This window comes from Carcharhinus amblyrhynchos, chromosome 14, assembly GCF_965287045.1.
Source record: "Carcharhinus amblyrhynchos chromosome 14, sCarAmb.v2.hapA, whole genome shotgun sequence".
In the NCBI taxonomy this organism is placed as follows: domain Eukaryota; kingdom Metazoa; phylum Chordata; class Chondrichthyes; order Carcharhiniformes; family Carcharhinidae; genus Carcharhinus; species Carcharhinus amblyrhynchos.
In genome coordinates, this window is record NC_137337.1 from 65,852,262 (window position 1) to 65,871,564 (window position 19,303).

The 19,303-nt window shown below is 44.4% G+C and overlaps 1 pseudogene; it reads right to left on the reverse strand.

Moving 5' to 3' along the window:
- Positions 1–1,714: 1,714 nt before the first annotated feature.
- LOC145352188 (large ribosomal subunit protein eL19-like) lies at positions 1,715–16,224 on the reverse strand (annotated as a pseudogene).
- Positions 16,225–19,303: the final 3,079 nt, after the last annotated feature.

Sequence of the window (19,303 nt, forward strand, 5' to 3'; positions counted from 1 at the left end):
TAGAAGAAGCTGGACAATGTATTCCCCAGGATTTATCACCGTTACTAAAGTGAACACAAATAATTCCGAGCAGCACTGCAGAACATGGGCAAGGATTCAATCAAATTAGTTTAATTACAACACGTCAAATACTCAGAAATTCTCATAGCCGCATATCAGCACTCAAGTTTGTCAGACTGCCCAGACCAACCCCACCCCACTAATCCCCCCCGCCACCCCACCACCCCATCACCACCCCCATCCCTAGTGGCCATCAAGTACCTATCTATTCCAACCCAATTGACCAACACTGGACCCATGTCCAAGTGCTCATCTAAATGCTTCTTAAATTTTGTGAGAGTTCCCACTCCTACCACCCTTTCAGGCAGCAAGTTCCAGAATCCCAGCACTCTCTGGCTGAAAAAGCTTTTCCTCAGATCCCCTCTAAATTTCCTGCCTCCTTACCTTAAACCTATGCCGACTGATTATTGATGCCTCCACTCAGGGGGAAAGTTTCTTCCTCTCTCATAGAATCCCTACAGTGCAGAAGGGTCCATCGAGCCTGCACCAACCACAATCCCACGCAGGCTCTACTCCCATATATTTACCCACTAATCCATGCATCTCAGGACACTAAGGGACAATTTTTAGCATGGCCAATCAATCTAACCCGCACATCTTTGGATTGTGGGAGGAAACTGGAACACCTGGAGGAAACCCACGCAGACACGAGGAGAATGTGCAAACTCCACACAATGATCCAAGCCAGGAATTGAACTCAGGTCCCTGGAGCTGTGAAGCAGCAGTGCTAACCACTGTGGTGCCGTGCCGCCCGGTAACCTATCTAACCTATCTACGCACCTCATAATTTTGTACACCTTGATCAGGTCTCCCCTCAGCCTTCTCTGCTCTTAAGAAAACAACCCCAGCCTAACCAGCCCCTCTTCATAGCTGAAACACTCCAGACCAGGCTACATCCTGGTGAATCTCCACTACACTCTCTGTAGTGCAATCACACACGTCCCACAGAGAGACGCCGTTCAGAGGCAATGCCAGGAAATATTTCTTCATGTGGAAACCTGAGCTGAGTTCCCCCACCACAAAACAAAAAGCTTTTGAAGCTATATCAATGGAAAATTTGAAGATCAGTATTTGACTAATTACACAATGCTTCAGAGGCCCTTGAAATGGAAATGCCACTGAGGGGATCAATTTTGGATTATTTGATGGGACAAACAACAAACATGATGACATGTTTATTGCCAGAGGTAGTAGTGGGGGTGGGTACAATTTTGTCTGTTAAAAAGCATTTAGACAGTTACATGTGTAGGATGGACATAGAGGGATATGGGCCAAATGCAGGCAATTGGGAATAGCTTAATGATTAAATAAAAAGGTTGGCATGGGCAAGTTGGGCCGAAGGGCTTGTTTGTATGCTGTAAATCTCTATGACTCTATGACTATGATTCTCAGTAGGAGAAATAAATGAGTGCTCGATAAAGACAGGGGATTAAAATTGGCTTCCCCCATTTTACAGTGAGGTAAGGGTGGTCTCGTCTGCACTTGTTCCATTGGAAATAGGCAATGTTTCACAGAAACGTGGCGCTTACCGTACTATCATGATTGTGTTATGGGGGCCGAGAACCTGCTGTGCTGCTGGCTTCGCCTACGGGGGCAACACTGTACTAATAATCGCCAGGCTTCCGTTACTAGAGGCTGTCTGTCCCTCCTTTCTTTACGCATTAATGAGCCTCCTTGCCCTGTGAGTATCAGTCTGGTCAGCCAGTAGCTTCTTATGAGATCTGTCTGCCTTCAATTTGTGAAGGTGCTGCTTCCCCACACGCTTATTCTTAAAGACATTACCCGTCACCTTCAGGTACAGATTGTGATACATGTGGCGATCGATCTCCTTAGACTCCCTGTATCTTCCAAACAGAGGCCTCAGAATTCTCATTCTTCTGTTTCTCCTGCGTGCAAGCATTAGCTATATCCTTTTGCTCATCGATGCTCATGTGCTGGCCCTTCCTGCATGTAAGGGTGTTCTTCCTGCGTGCATGCGTACAGTCACAGGATTGTGGATAATTAGACCATCTTTCATTAATTTTCTGATCTGTTATCGGAAATTGACACTGGCAATCTCATTTGTTTCATTCGGCTCCAGTCGCACCTTCCACTTACGATAGTGTAAAACGCTGGAGGGCAGCCTCTCCTGAAGCCTGAGCTTATTCGTGGCTGCCTTTTGACAGAAAGGAACTTGCTAGTACCCACGAAGTAAGTACATCTTTGTGATGTAAGTATCATGTGCTCCTTTTTCCCCACAACCCTTCAACTTTGGAATTGGAAACGAGAAAGATTTAGTTACTGCGTGGACCTTTTGCTAATCTAACAGATGAGGAATGGAGGCTTGGGGATTCCCAAACTTGAAATACAGATACCATCGGCTGTTATTTGTAAATGGGAATCATTATCTGCCTCCACTGATCGAATCATTCGTGCTTCTTTCCAGTATTGTGAGCAGAACATCGGCGACAACATCTAAGAGCGATCGGGTACCATCAGGTTTGGGAACCAGCACGATCGACAAACTTCATTCACTTAGACTCAGATCTGTGATATCGTCCTGTATCATCGCTTCCACTTCCCTTTGAACCTGCACTGCTTTGAGAGGATGAAACTGATATGGATGATGTTTTATCGGAACAGCATTTCCTGTGTCAACCTCATGTACTACAGCATTAGTCCTATCTACTTTTACATAGGTCTTGTTGGATTGTAATAAGTTTTTCAATTCAGTGGTCTTTCCTTGGAACAGACAACGCACTACCCTTTTCCAGTTTTTAAGGATTCTTTGTCACTTATTTTTAGGTACATCGAAAAAAGTATAAAGTTGCTCTGAATAATGTAACCACAATTTAAAACATGGAAAATGAAACACCAGTTACATGAGAGAGAATTCCAGGGGAATGGTGGTGGCACTGTGATGGAGATGGGTAGGTTGCGAGATGTTTTGATTCCACTGGGGGCGAGGAGACTCTCAAGCGAGTTTGAGCAAGTGGCTAAGAAGGTCTATTTAGATCTTAGTACCTTGTTACAAGAGCCCAGTGGTCATATCAGTGATCAAGATCAGTGAATGTAGCATGAGATGAAATCTCCCACCCACCACACCACCAGCCTCTTTCACTGCTCAGAACGCCACACATTTATCATTCACCCATCAGTGCTCGCTGGCACTCAGGGCTCACGCCTGAATCCAAATATTCTACTTCACCTTCACACCCCTACAAATATTACTAGTATTTCAATCTCACACCCAGCTCTTGCTGCCTTCATATATCCCCTGCTGTTTAGCTATAGCAGGCACATCACTCAAACCAACGCAATAACTGACACTTGTTCCATCTTTCTTGTGGGACTAACACAGAATGGGAAGAGAACAGAGCAAAGCAAAGATGTCTCCACTTCCTGAGCCTTATAGAGAACGTAGCTCTTAGCATCATGGAGCTGGCTGCTACAGTTTAAGTTTAAGTTTAATTATTACTATTACAACCCTCGGCAGCTCCACATCCTTCTATCTAACATGATCAGCAAGCCTTTGATGGTGTAACTATGGGATCACTTGCTTCCTACTCGAACCCCCTTCCCTCACACTAACCTCCCCTTCTGCAGTTGCAGAAGGTGTAACACCTGTCTCTTTACCTCTTCCATGCTTACCATCCAAGGTCCAAAACACTCATTCCAGGTTAAGCAGCGTTTCACTTGCATCTCTTTCAATTTGGTGCACTGCATTCGCTGCTACCAATGTGGTCTCTCTATATCAGACAGACCAAGTGTAGACTGGGTGATTGCTTTGCTCAGCACCTCCAGTCTGTGTGTAATCAGCACCCTGACCTTCTAGTTCCTTGCCATTTTAACACATGATCCTGCTCCCACGCCCACATGTCTGTCCTTGGTCTGCTGCAACGTTCCAGTGAAGCTCAAAGCAAACTGGAGAAACAGCACCTCATCTTCCGGCTCGGCACTTTAAAGCCTTCCAGTCTCACTATTGAATTCAACAACTTCAGATGATTGGCTCTATCCCCATCTCGACCCCTTTGTTTTCATTTTATTTAATTTTTAACTGTTCACTACCTTTTATTTCTTTATTGTCTTTCTTTATTTTTCTTTCCCCCACTGTTTTCTTCTATTTTATCTCTTTTTCTTGCCTTTTCTCCCCTTTTGCTTCATTTTCCCCATTTTTTCCATTTTACCTCTCTCTCACCCATCTCCCCCCATCCCCCACATCTTCATCTGTCACAGTTTACCCTCTAATTTCAGCTTCTCTGCCATTTGCCATTCACACCTTCTATTCTCTCTATGGACTGCCACTAGCAGCCTTTCTCCTTGGTTTTGTGTCTATGACTCATCTTTCATTCCCTCATCCTAACAATATAAATATCATCCATTTTCAAAACCTTTTAGCTTTGACAAAGGGTTATCTGAACTCGAAACGTCAGCTCTTTTCTCTCCTTGCAGATGCGGCCTGACCTACTGAGATTTTCCAGCATTTTCTATTTTGGCTCCCCTTCTGAATTCCTGCTTTCTGACAGCCAAGAACTGTTATCTGTCCAACCGCAATAGCCCAAGGATGAAAAGAGAAAGCAAAAGCTACTGAAGAGGCTCTGTCAATTGATCTGAAACTCACAAACACCAGCTCAGATATTGGCACTGCATGTAGACTGCAGGCTAGTATGGAGCTGGGATGAGTAACTGTTGAGTCAGTGAGCTGCAGGGGTAAAAGATTTGTCAGGTCACTGGAGAGTGAGGTCTAGCCTAGCCCTGCCACAAGGGATTTGGATGAGGACTTCAGGATAGTATAGAGAAGAACATTGATGGAGATGTGAAGCAAGTTGCTGGGTGGTTAAGCATAGAGCCCCCTATCGCTGTTAAAGATCATGGGGGAGTCCAGCTCCAAGTAAGCAGGATGCATCACACAGAGCTCACTCTCATTGCTACGTCTTCTCCAACTCCCTGTGATGTTGCAGACCCAGGGGCACAGTCACTGAGGCCCCCCGGACCTGTTGTAACTTTTATGACCGTGGTGGGCTTTCATCATTGTGAGAGTGCAGTGATATCTGCAGCAACTCCAGCAATTCAACATTAAAGACCCCCAGAAATCCCTCACGGTATCTCCAGATCCTTTGCAATGGCAGAGGTTTTGCAAAATCACATTTTGTGAATGTTGACAGCCTAGGCCATTGACACAACACTGGTGCAGGGCCCATTTTGAACCTCACTGATCGTTCTTTGCATTGTGACAGCAACATTTGTTCGATGAGCTGCCTGATCCACATTCGGGAGTCTGGAATCACACCAGCAAATATCAGGATGGCACTGAGCCCCATGCCTTTGTCCTTTTCAAGAGATGAGCTAAATGGTGGTGCAGTGACACAGTGGTTAGCACGGCTGCCTCACAGCACCAAGGACCTGGGTTCAATTCCAGCCTTGGGTGACTGTGTGGAGTTTGCACATTCTCCCTGTTCTGCGTGACTTTCCTCTGGGTGCTCTGGTTTCCTCCCACACTCCAAAAATATGCAGGCTAGGTGGATTGGTCATGCTAAGTTGCCTCTTAGTATCCCAAGATGCATTAGTTAGCCTCCTTCTGCACTCTGGCATTCCATGATTCTATAAATTAGATAGATCAGCCATAGGAAATGTGTGGTGTTAGGGGATAGGGTGGGGGAGAGGGCCTGGATTAGAAGCCCTGTCAGAGAATCAGTACAGACTCGATGGGCTGAATGGCCTCTTCTCCACTGTGGAGACTCTCTGATTCTATGATACATGTGCCAACCTGAAAGCTAGCAGTGGTGCAATGCTCAACTTCAAAAGAGTGCAGGTTTTATGTGACCATGTATGCCAGATTCTAGCTCTAGAATTCCTCACTTTCAGATTAGGTGAGGTTGTGACATGGGATCTGAATGCCTGATTCATGTTAAATTTGCCTTTCATGCTCCCCTCATCATTAAAGTCCAAATTGCTTTTGTATAGATTAAGGAAAAAAGGAAGCTATAAATAAATTCCAATTTCCATTCCGTCACGTAATAATAAATGAAACTAATCATGCAACAGGCATTGACTACTTCCTCCACAGCTTCTCTAATCAGCCCAGCTTTATCTGATGCCAACTATAACACTTACCCCTTCCATATCAAGTTCAGAAAGAGCCTTTAAATAGTCATGATATGAAGAGAGTCATTTTTAATTCAAGGGCAGGGAGGTGGTTCAGCTTTGCACGCACCTCATACACATATCTGATAGAAAAAACAGCCTGGATTTCATATGTAAACAGATGACATGCTCTTGCAAGGACAACAATTATGTTATCTGCGCAATCACTCAAAGAGGAATGGCTACATTTTGTGACAAAAAATTTTTAATGCATTACATCCAGATACATTAGTTGCAGCAAGCCAAAAAGTCACATGTCCATAAAAATAACATTGCAATTATGACTACAAGTAAACTAATCTCGTAGGCATTTAGGCTTATTTATCTTGGCCTCAAGACAGACTGGAAAGCTTACCATTTCAACATGGATGACATAAGGCACCAAAAATAGCTAAACTTTACTTAACCTTAGTATCAAACACCCAGCATGGCACCTCATAGGGAATGCTAAGACATGTTTGGGTCTAAATTTATATCAGTTTCTAACTCAATGGAAACCAAACTCTTGTGTAGGTTTAGCAGTGCCCATTCCATCCTTTCCAAAAGTATTGAATGGATAAGCTTACCTTATTCAATTTGTATGCATATGCCTGTTATAGTTTGTACTCAAGTATCTTTAACCTTATTGCATCTCGAAATCGAGATACTTACCCTCCTGAATTCACTGTTATCATCATGGAGCTGCTGGTGATAGTCTTCAGGCAAATTGGTTGCTCCAGAGCCTTTTGTTGGATGGCTACGACTACACAATCCGAGGGTGGATCTCGATGGCACAACGATGTTAAATGAGTGACAGAGATTCAGCAGTCCATTTTTTATATCCCTCCTGATGGCGGAATCCCCATACCTCCCCACCCTGCTGCCATTGCCAGTGAGAAGGGAGAATTTAGCGATCACTGCAGCAGGACCAGGGAATCCAGGCTGCGAGCAAGATCAGAGAATCCAGCCCAATATTTATCTTCAATGTGGATGATGGAAACCAGGCTCTATCACTCGGTTCGCATTATTGTACAAAGTCAAGGCCTACCCCACATTTGTCAAAACTCAAAAACCTACCGCCGCTGATAGAATTATTGTCTGATTAAGCCAACCAGGAAGCATTTCACAGGTAATGAATTGATTTGAAATGCATGACTAATTGTAGGACGTCACAAAACTCGAGGAGAATGACTACTTAACCTGATTGGTGATGTTGCCTTATTTGAGAGGGGGAGGGGGGATAGGGGGAGGGGGAAGAGGTGAGGGGTGGTGACAGAGGGGAGAGGGGGGAAGGGTGGAGGGGGGAGTGGGAAGGGGGGGAGTGGGAAGGGGAGGGGAGGCGGGGGACGGGAAATGGGGGAGGGGGAAAGGAGGGAGAGCGGTGGAGAGGAGGGAGGGGAAGAGTGGGGAGGGGGTGAGGTCATGGGTGAGGTGGGGGAAAGGGAGGTGGGCTGGGGGGAGCGTGGTAGGAGAGGTGGCTGGGGGGAAGGTGGTGGGAGAGGTGGGGTGAAAGGAGGGTGGTGGGAGAGGTGACGGGGGGGTGGTGGTGGTTGGAATGCATATTGTCTAAGATATTTGGGGAATTAATGCCCATCTTCAAGTGGCCTCCTTCAACATCAGGACGTGGCCCGTACTTTATAAAACATTTCCTCAGTTCTGCACTGAGGTATTGGCTAAGATCTTTGAGGAGGTGACAAAAACGGTTGATGATGGGAGAGCCGTTGATGTCATCTATATGGATTTCAGTAAGGCGTTTGACAAAGTCCCTCATGGTAGGCTGGTAGAAAAGGTTAAGGCGCATGGGATACGAGGTCAGGTAGCTAGGTGGATTGAGAACTGGCTGGGTAATAGGAGACAGAGGGTAGTTGTGGAGGGGACTTTGTCCGGCTGGAGGCCAGTGACCAGTGGTGTGCCGCAGGGCTCAGTACTGGGACCTCTCCTCTTTGTAGTCTACATAAATGACTTGGAAGAGAGCGTAGGTGGTGTGATCAGCAAGTTTGCTGATGACACCAAGATGGCAGGGTTGGCGGGTACCGAAGTGGATTGTGAGGTGATACAACAGGATATAGATAGGTTGGTGCATTGGGCAGATAGGTGGCAGATGGAATTTAATCCTGACAAATGCGAGGTGATGCATTTTGGAAGAAATAATGTAGAGAGGAGCTATGTGATTAAAGGTAGACAAATTAGGAGTATAGAAACACAGAGGGACCTGGGAGTGCAGGTTCACAAATCCATGAAGGTTGCGACACAAGTGGAGAATGTTGTCAGGAAGGCTTATGGAATGCTAGCCTTTATAGGAAGGGGTATAGAGTTTAAAAGCTGCCGTCTAATGCTTCAGTTGTATAGAACGTTGGTTAGACCGCATTTGGAGTACTGCGTCCAGTTCTGGTCACCTTACTACCGGAAGGACGTGGAGGCTCTGGAAAGGGTGCAGAGGAGGTTTACCAGGATGTTGCCTGGCATGGAGGGGCTGGGTTACGAGGAAAGGTTGGAGAAACTGGGACTGTTCTCCTTGGAAAGATGGAGATTGAGGGGGGACATGATAGAGGTATATAAGATACTGAAGGGAATAGACAGAGGCAATAGTGAGAGACTGCTCCCTAGATAGGTTACAAATACAAGAGGACATGATTTAAGAGTGAGGGGGGAGAGGTATAATTTGGATATGAGAGGAAGGTTCTTTACGCAGAGAGTTGTGGGGGTATGGAACGCGCTACCGAGTAGGGTGGTGGAGGCGGGAACGTTGGACTCGTTTAAGGTTCAGTTAGATAGGCACATGAGTGAAACGAGGATGGAGGGTTATGGTAGGGGTTATTAAATAAGGGTTAGAACCTCAGGAGACACCGGAAAGGCAGGCTTGTGATTAATGTTTTTGTCTTTTATTCCGCAGGTGGAGGTCCACCTCGTTGTCAAACGAGGGGCATGCACACGGTGGGTCGTGCGTGGGCTACTCTTGGAGGTTCCGGGAGTGGCCTAGTACTTCGTGTCGGTGTGTGTGCTTGATCCTGGACCGGTAGACGGGTGCCGCAACAGCTCGGTGACTAGCACTGCTGGCTGTGCAGATACATGGATTTGGGCCTGTGTCTGTGGGAGTTTGTGCATTCTCCCTGTGGATGCGTGGGTTTCCTCCAGGCGCTCCGGTTTCCTCCCACACCCCAAAGATGTGCTCTTAGGCTGATTGGTTTTACCAAATTGACACTATCCTCCCCTGAATCTGGCTAAGTCAGGGTTTCTATTCGTAGACACGCAGGGTAGAATAGGTGTAGGGTGATGCGGCGGCGCGGGCTTGTTGGGCCGAAGGGCCTGTTTCCCGTGCTGGGTTGTTCTTTGTTCTTTGTTCTTTATTAAAACCTCAAGTTTTGGTGTGAAAATTCAACATTGACTCAGAGGGAGGAGACTCTCCACTGAGCAAAGTTAACGCTGTATCACAATTTCAGGATATGGAGCTTACTCAAAATTCACCAATCCAGTCATTAAATCAATAAAGGACAATAGAGTGATTCCTCCCGAAACTTTTTAATTCCCATTTTGGTGGTTTGTGGTTGGGGGAGGTGAGGGGGGGGTCTTTCCACTCCAGCTTGTTACTTCAATCGATTCTTTTTCCAATTCCCAACTTCCATAACTTAATTATGAGAATGAGGAAACATTCATGAAAGCAAAAGAGGACCTTAGTGGATGGCTGGTATTAGTTTTAATATGTTTACTTAAAGTGATCCTTGTCCCAGGATGGGGCAGTTCCTAATAACATGGTGACTGGCTGACAACTGTGCATGGTAAATTTAGAAAAAGACCTAATACATCATCACTTAATCAATTCAGAATAATGTACTTGTACATTTTGATGCATTTATCTGATATCTCAAACAGCAGAGACGGAAGCATGGGCCTCATCATGACAATGACTGTTACTACAATTTAAGATATTCAATTTTCTTCACTGATTTTTGGTGACACTGATACCTTACTGACATTGCTCTTCATCCTAGTTGTCCCTTGGCAGTGAGAGTTGGTCAGTAATGTGACTCCAGGTCATGACCAAGACTTTTCTCACTAGACATCTGCGATCATAGGCTGTCTAACAGGTCCCATTGTATTGCAATTTGGAGTAGGAATTGCATCACTTTAGAAAGCTTTCATCGTTTTTAACTAAAGGCATGAGGACCGATTATATAACGTTCACATCTATCCCCCAGCTGTGACCAGCTAACTCAACACAAACATAAGTCTGAGAATTCAGTTTGACACCTTTCCACCATTAGCTGTCATTACAAAGCAAATTCTTGTATTTTGAGTGTTGCTTCACCAAGCTGTGGATTACTTCTTCCCGAATCCCCACATTTCTTCTCTCCAACAAAAGAAAACCCTTTCATTCCGAGAAAGCTTTCACCTGCTGATGGCATGTCACAGAAAGAGCAGGCGATGGAATTCATGCTTGAATTGTTTATCATGACTGTATGAACAAACTCCTCTAGCTGAGCACTTACTGGTTATCGTAGCATGGCCCTTTTAAGGGGGCGTTCTCTGAGAGCTGCATGGTTGGCCAGAGTCTATGGAATGTCGTGGTGAGAAGCTGAGCTGGTGGAGTGCAAGGGCCAACATCCCAGATCGGGAAGAATCGGCAGTGGGAGCCAGGCATGAGTAGTGAACAGTCACAGAGTTATTCTGTCAGATCCTATTGGTATATAGAGTCATAGAGGTTTACAGGCCCTGGAAACAGGCCCTTTGGCCCAACTTGTCCATGCTGCCTTTTTTTAAAAACCCCTAATCTAATCCCAATTGCCTTAATTTGGCTCATATCCCTCTATACACATCTTATCCATGTAACTGTCCAAATACTTATTAAAAGACAAAATGGTACCCACCTCTGCTACGCCCTCTGGCAGCTTGTTCCAGACACTCAGCACTCTCTGTATGAAAAAACTGCTCTCCTGGACCCTTCTGTACATCTCCCCTCTCACCTGTCCACCTGTGACCACCTTATATCATTTTTAATTGCTTTAGAATTAAAGCCTTTGTGTTCTGAAGCCTCATTGAGTCGCCTTGGATTTATTACACTATTATAAAATGGACAATCTCATTTAGGAAAAGTCCACAAACAGGGACAATGTAGAGGTAGTTTTATTCTGTACTGAAGCTTCTAATGCAACCAGTGAGTCCCTGATGTTGGCTTTTGTGCGACCATAATGTCACTCCTTCTGTCATTAATGTGACACACCTGGTGCACATCAGTATGTCATTGCAGGATATTACCTCATTCCCCAGTGTGCTGCCTTGTTTGCCAGCAGTATAACTTCAGTCTGTGAATCGCCCCATACAGATGTGAGCCTGGAAACTGAATGCAGACTATGTTGAATAACATGCCAGAAACGGAAAAGTCTTCCATTGCTGGTATCAGCGTTTCCTGACCAAAATAATGCCAAAATTCAGCAAAATTAAATTGCTGTTGTAAGTATCTGAGATTATGCTGTGGGAACAGGATTGTGATAGATCTGAAACTATATGAATTGAAACCCACTTGTGGCACTATTTGTCATTTGAAGCAAGCTCAGTTCTATGCTACACACATTGTAATGAATGATTTAAACTTTGTATCACAAAGTCTCACAGTGCAAAAGGAGGCCATTCAGCCTGTCAAACCTACACTGACCACAATCCCACCCAGGTCCTATCCCCATAACTCCATGCAGTTACTCTAGCTAGTCCCTCTGATACTAGGGGGCAATTTTTCATGGCCAATCTACCTAACCCACACATCTTTGTACTGTGACAGAAAACTGGAACACCCGGAGGAAACCCACGCAAACACGGGGAGATTGTGCAAACTCCACGCAGACAATGACCCAAGCCGGGAATTGAACCTGTGTTCCTGGCTCTGTGAGCCATCAGTGCTAATCACTGTGCCACCATTATTTGATTAATTTTTAACACTATTTGGAGAATGACTGTAGGGAATACAAAAGACCTCCGCTGGGACTATTGTGTCTTCTTGGCAGTCTAATATCTTAGGTTGTTACACAGATAAATAAGATATTGCATTATCAGGGAGGGTGAAAATAATTATTGATCAATCTTTGCCAATAAAGCACCACCTGGATTTTGTCATTCTGTTTAGAATATTAACCCATTCTAGACCAAGTAGTCAAGTGAGAATGCGATGACCTGGCTAAATAAAAGGGCAGAAGCGAGGGAGTTATCCCCAGGATCTGGGGCTAAACACAAGTACTATATAGTTGTTGAGCTTAGGAATATGTTGGAAGTCCAACATATGTTGGTGATTTAAAGGAACCTGCAACATTCTACATCCATTTTCAATCTCCTTATATTCAGGCTTCCTCTGTGAGACAATATATCTGCCCAAGTTCTTTAGTGAAGAGTATAGCAGTACTGGAGTGATGAAGTCAGTGTTGGGGGGGGGGGCGGGGGGCGGGGGGCGGGGGGGGGGGGGGGGGGCGGGGGGCGGGGGGGGGGGGGGGGGGGGGGGGGCGGGGGGGGGGCGGGGGGGGGGGGCGGGGGGCGGGGGGGGGGGGGGGCGGGGGGGCGGGGGGGGGGGCGCGCGGGGGGGGGGGGCGCGGGGGGGGGCGGGGGTGGAACTAGGTAAGATTCTCTTTTGGAGTATCAGTGTAGACTCGATGGGCCGAATGGTCTCCTTCTGCCCTGTAGGGGGTTCTTTGGTTCCATGGAACCAAGGGGGAATGCTATTTGGTCACTCATGATCAATGATTGTATTTCCTTTCAGTGTTTGTGTTTGCCAGAGGGAGGAATACCAAAGGTAGGAGATAGGAAAATTTTGTGCTTATTGTGTTCACTGTTAACATTGACACGGTGATGCGCTGGTTAGCACTGTTGCCTCACAGCTCCAGGGACCCCAGTTCAATCCAGCCCTAGGTCACTGTCTGTGTGGAGTTCGCCCATTCTCCCCATGTCTGCGTGCGTTTCCTCCCACAGTCTAAAGATGCGCAGGTTTGGAGGATTGGCCATGCTAAATTACACTGTAATGTCCCAAGGTGTGTGAGTTAGGGAGATTAGCCATTTGAAATATGTGTGGTTGCAGGGATAGGGTGGGGGAGAGGGCCTGGCTAAGAGACTGTCAGAGAGTTGGTATAGAGTCGATGGGCTGAATGGTTATTTCTGCACTTTAGGGATTCTCTGATTCTATTCTATGATCAAGAACTCCCTAGACAGGTAGAAATAAATATTTTCCTTGACTTGTCTCATCAATTGCTCCTACATTAGAAATGGCGCAAGGCAGTTGGGAGACTAATACTCCCTCTGCACTGTCCTATCAAATGTTTCCAAGCCAAGAATAGCAACATTGGATGCAGTGTAAAGCTTCCTTTACTTTTCACTACGCAATGTAACCTCATCTTCTAACCCAGTGTGTTACTTCCTATGATTTTGTAGTAGTATAATTCCTTTGTCAGGTAGATTACACTTTCAATGGGAACACTCCCATTAAAACAGCAGAGTAGGATTTATGTTGCGCACATTAGTTACTAGTGCAATTTGACAGTAATTTCAAGCAAAATAATAAATAACTATAAAAACTAGTAAACCCAGGATATTTTCCTTAAATCAGCTTTGACGTGTGGAACAATAAAATATTCAATCTTCAATATTCAGTTAGCTTATTTTGATTATTTCTATAAATTCTAACTTTATAAAAGGAGTCAATCAATACTACTACAAAATTCAACCCATTAGACATTTTAAAAATGTCACTTTTGCAGTACGAGGGATTTTCATTTTTTTTTGTTAATTTGCTTAATATAAGTGCTAATATATTTTGTATAATTGATGCTTCTTGCAAATAGATGTAATATTCCTTGGAACAGATGTACTTTTGAATGTACAGTTGATGCATTCAGCAGCTTAGTTAACAGCTAGGTCAACATAACTTCAAAGAAAATCTTTATATACAGGGTCCAGCAAATGTCTTACATGGTCTTCACCCCCAGCAGGTTACCTGTGGAGGAATGAGACAGAAATTGGTGACCGTTTACAGTTAAAGTACTCAGGGCAAAGGCGCAAGCGGATACAGAGAATCGAAATTATAGCTGAGACAAGTATTTCACTGATTTGATTTGATTTATTGTTGTCACATGTACTAACATACAGTATTGTTTCTTGCACGCTATACAAACAAAGCATACCGTTCATAGAGAAGGAAAGGAGCCAGTGCAGAATGTAGTGTTACAGTCATTGCTAGGGTGTAGAGAAAGATTAACTTAATGCAAGGTAGGTCCATTCAAAAGTCTGATGGCAGCAGGGAAGAAGAGTCGGCTGGTACGTGGCCTCAGATTTTTGTTAGCTTTTTCCTGACAGAAGAAGGTGGAACAGAGAATGTCCAGGATGCGTGGGGTCCTCAATGATGCTGGCTGCTTTGCCAAGCAGCAGGAAGTGTAGACAGAGTCAATGGATAGGAGGCTGGTTTGCATGATTGCAGGAGCTATTCAGTACAATATTACTGATGATAATATGCAAGATTAATCTATTTTTACTAATTCCCTTGAAGAAAAATATACTTAAAACAATGGCTATAAATTCATAGAATCCCTACTGTGCAGAAGGAGGCCACTCAGCCCATCGAGCCTGCACCGACAACAATCCCACCTAGACCCTATTCCCATAACCCTACATATTTACCCTGCCAATCTCCCTGACTCTAAGGGGCAATTTATCATGGCCAATCAACCTAAGCCATGTATCTTTGGACTGTGGGAGGAAACTGGAGCACCCACAGGAAACCCAAGCAAATGTGCAAACTCCACACAGTCATCCGAAGCTGAAATTGAACGCAGTTCCTGTGCTGTGAGGCAGCAGTGCCATTCACTGTGCCACCATGCTGCCCATAAATTCTCAACACATTTCTTGAATAACATTCTTTTTTCAACAGCAGAATGCATTCTTTTTTAAACAAGAGACGTTGCAGACTATTTAGTACAATGGCACAAGGACTGAGGTTGGTCATTGACAGGTACAGTAATGTAGGTTATTGAGTGTAGTGATACAGTGACCGAGATTGGCTATTTACTGTAGGCTTATTCAGTACCATGGCACAAGGATAGAGAATGGCTGTTTTCAAATACTACAGGCTATTCAGTGTGACCAGCCATCGACAGGTGTTATAGCTTGTAGCATCCTTGTGACTATGGCTCCCTCTTCTGGGAGATGCAGATAATGGAAACTCTAATATGTCATTGAAGGAAAGTTAGTGATCAAAAAAGTCTCTTATGTGGACAGATATCCCTGTGGGGTTGGGTACTTGCTTTTTCTTCGTTGTTCTTTCATTTGTTGCCCATTGCCCCTTAATGTGAGTGACTCACTAGTCCATTTCAGAGGACAATTAAGAGTCAACCATGTTGCTGGGGGTCTGGAGTCACATTTAGGCCAGACAGGTTAAGGACAGCAGATTTCCTTTGCTAAAGAGAGTAGTGGACCAGATGGGTTTTTATAACAAATTGATGATAGTTGTCATGATCACCCATTACTGAAACTAGCTTCATATTCCAGATTTTGTTAATCAAATTTAAATTCCACCAGCTGCCGTGGTGGATTTGAACACAACGCCCCCAGAGCGTTAAGCTGGACTTGACGGGATTAATAGCCCAGAGACATCATCGATACGCCACCATCTCCCCGAACACGTAGAGTATACCATTATTCAAAAAGCAAGAATACTCCTGTGGTGAATGATTTTCCTTTTTTACACATTGGTATATTTGTCTTCACTGAATTCCTACATGCAACTATGGAATCCAAGCGTCGTTTAAAATTTGTTCTGCTTCCAGTTCAGTGAGAGACTATATTCTGATTCAAACAGCATTGAGTACCTTGCTTATTATTCAGCCTTAGAATCTGCTCTCAGCCCACATACCACAATAGCTGTGCTGTCAATCAGATGATGAGTCAGTTTAAAAGAAAATTATCTGTAATTCTATTAGACTCACTTTCACTTTCTTCTTGATTTTCTTGCCTCTCCCCTGGAACTTTGCTAGCTTGAAAATCCTGCAGCTGCTCCTTCAGAAAAGAGAACATACGAAATGTGAATGATGAAGCCATCTGCTTCACGTTAGACCATAAAGATTTTGAAAGTTTATTTATTAGTGTCACAAATAAGCTCACGTTGGCACTGCAATGAAGTTACTGTGAAAATCTCCTAGTCGCCACACTCCAGTGCCTGTTTGGGTATACTGAGGGAGAATTTAGCGTGGCCAATCCACCTAACCAGCTCGTCTTTTGGAGTATGAAAGGAACCGGAGCACCCGGAGGAAACCCACATAGACACAGGGAGAATGTGCAGACTCAGCACAGACAGTGACCCAAACCGGGAGATGGAATCACAGAATAAATAGAACTATTGAGCTCAGAAGCAAGCATTCAGCTCATCATGCCTTTAGACAAGCTCTTTGAGTGAGCTATCTGAAAAGTCCCATTCTTTTGTTCTTTTCCTACATACCCACAAACCTTTTCTTTACAAGTGTAGATCCAATTCCCTTTTGCAAGTTAATATTGAATTAGCTTTCACTACCCATTCACACTGTGTGGCCAGAATTTTACTGCCTCATACACTCTGGAATCGGGGCAGGCGAGGCTCACAGAACAGAATTCTCCATTGGCCTCGGGCTGGATTTCACGAGGCTCACCCGAGCGAGGTAACAAAATACTGGCCACATTTCTGATTATAACAAATCACTGGGTTTAAAAAACTAATTTCTTGTTTTGCCAATTAACTTAATTCTGTCCTCTGCTTAACAATGATGTGCCTGTCAGTGAAACAGTTTCTCTTTACCGGAGAAACCAAAATATTCATAGGGGATGTCCACATGAATCATATTTAGAATCCTATAAATCATCCATATTTACTTATCCAGACTCTTCTCTTCCTCCAAATGTTCAACTTCATTGACGTGCACTTGTGAAGAACTCATTCCCATTTCTGAGCCCTGGATACAGAAAGAATGAATTTCAATGACATTATTTTCAACACTGCTCTCCCTCGAGTTATTCCTCTTCTGTGAAGAAAATGACTCACATTGGACTGAACAGAGGCAGAAACTCTGCAGTGTCAGAACCAAGTGACTGCTCTTCACAAAGGCGCTTGGGCAGTGAATGTTTGTGGACTATTCATCAACGAAGGAATGGAGCCCCTTTCTATCCCCACACACATGTTGCTCGCAGTAGCTGGTTGATATTTACAGCCCCTCGCCTTGCCATTGAGGTGATTGAAGCTCAATTTTCTCATACTGAGATTGGCTAACTTTGTACAGGTCATCATCTAACAAACATAGGCCTTTATTTTAATTATTTCATCTTCAATGATTCTGGTTCACCCTGCATTTCAGGCACAGAAAGATGCTTGAGCTGCTATGCTGGATGCTGAACCTCTCATGGTAAGTCAATAAAGGAGGGATGCTGACAACAAATTGCTGAGCTTATGCGCTGCTAATGATTAAAGATCAGCCTGATCTTGTTCTCATGTTACATCTGCATAAATGTACTTTCCAGCCATTGTCTGATTTCAGTCCATCGGTGGATGTATAGAGGATGTTTCCTCTTGTCAGAAAAGGGGGTTACTCATTTAAGAACAAAGAGAAAAAAAGAAACAAGAACAGACCCTTCGGCCCTCCAAGCCCATGCTGATCACGATGCTCTACCTAAAAGAAAAAGTCCTTCTATTCTTATTCAGTCCATATCCCTCTACTTCCTCCCTATTCTTGTACCCATCCAAATGCCTCATCAATGTTGCTAATGTGCCTGTTTCCACCACCTCCTTCAGCAGCGAATTTCAGACACCCACCATACCCTGTGTGAAAACTTCCCCCACACATCTCCCTTAAACTTTCCCGCTCTCACCTTGAACCTGTGCCCTCTTGTAATTGACACTCCGCTCTGGGAAACAGCCTCTGACTATCCACCCTTCCTATGCCTCGCATAATTTTGTAGACCTCTATCAGGTCTCTCCTCAGCCTCCATCTTACCAGTGAAAACAATCCCAGTTTATTCAACATCTCCTCATAGTCAGAACCACTGAGATGAGTGGCCGAGCAAAATGTACAGAGGATGCTGAAAGTCTGCAAAGGATATAGATAGTATGTAAGTGAGTTGGCAAGGGTTTGGCAGATGGAGTACAATGTTGGTAAATGAGAGGTCATCCATTTGGGTGGGAGTAACAACAAAATGGACTATTATTTAAATGGTAAAAAATTGCGGCATGCTGCTGTGCAGAGGGACCTGGGTGTCCTTGTGCATGAATCACAAAAAGTTGGTTTGCAGGTGCAGCAGGTAATTAAGAAGGCAAATAGAGTTTTGTCCTTCATTGCTAGAGGGATGGAGTTTAAAAATAATGAAGTTATGTTGCAGCTGTATAAGGTGCTGGTGAGACCAGGAATGTGTGTACAGTTTTGGTCTCCTTCATTGAGAAAGGATATACTGGTACTGGAGAGGGTACAGAGGAGATTCACTGAATTGATTCCGGAATTGAGAGGGTTGGCTCATAGACTCATAGAGGTTTACAGCATGGAAACAGGCCCTTTGGCCCAACTTGTTCATGCTGCCCTTTTCTTTTAAATCCCTAAGCTAATCCCCAGAGCCTGTATGTGGCCCCACTTCCCTCTATACCCATCGTACCTATGTAACTATCTAAATGCTTTTTAAAAGACAAAATTGTACCCGCCTCTACTACTACCTCTGGCAGCTTGTTCCAGACACTCACCACTTTCTGCGTGAAAAAATTGCCCCTCTGGACACTTTTGTATCTTTCCCCTCTCATGTTAAACCTATGCCCTCTAGTTTTAGATTCCCCTACCTTTGGGAAAATATATTGACTATCTGGCTGATCTATGCCCATCATTATTTTATGGACCTCTATAAGATCACCCCTCAGCCTCCCACGCTCCAGAGAAAAAAGTCCCAGTCTATCCAGCCTTTCCTTTTAACTCAATCCATCAAGTCCTGATAACATCCTAGTAAATCTTTTCTGCACTCTTTCTGGTTTAATAATATCCTTTCTATAATAGGGTGAGCAGAATTGCACACAATATTCCAAGTGTGGCCTTACCAATGTCTTGTACAGCTTCAACAAGACATTCCAACTCCTGTATTCAATTATGAGGAGAGACTGAGTATACTGGGGCTATAC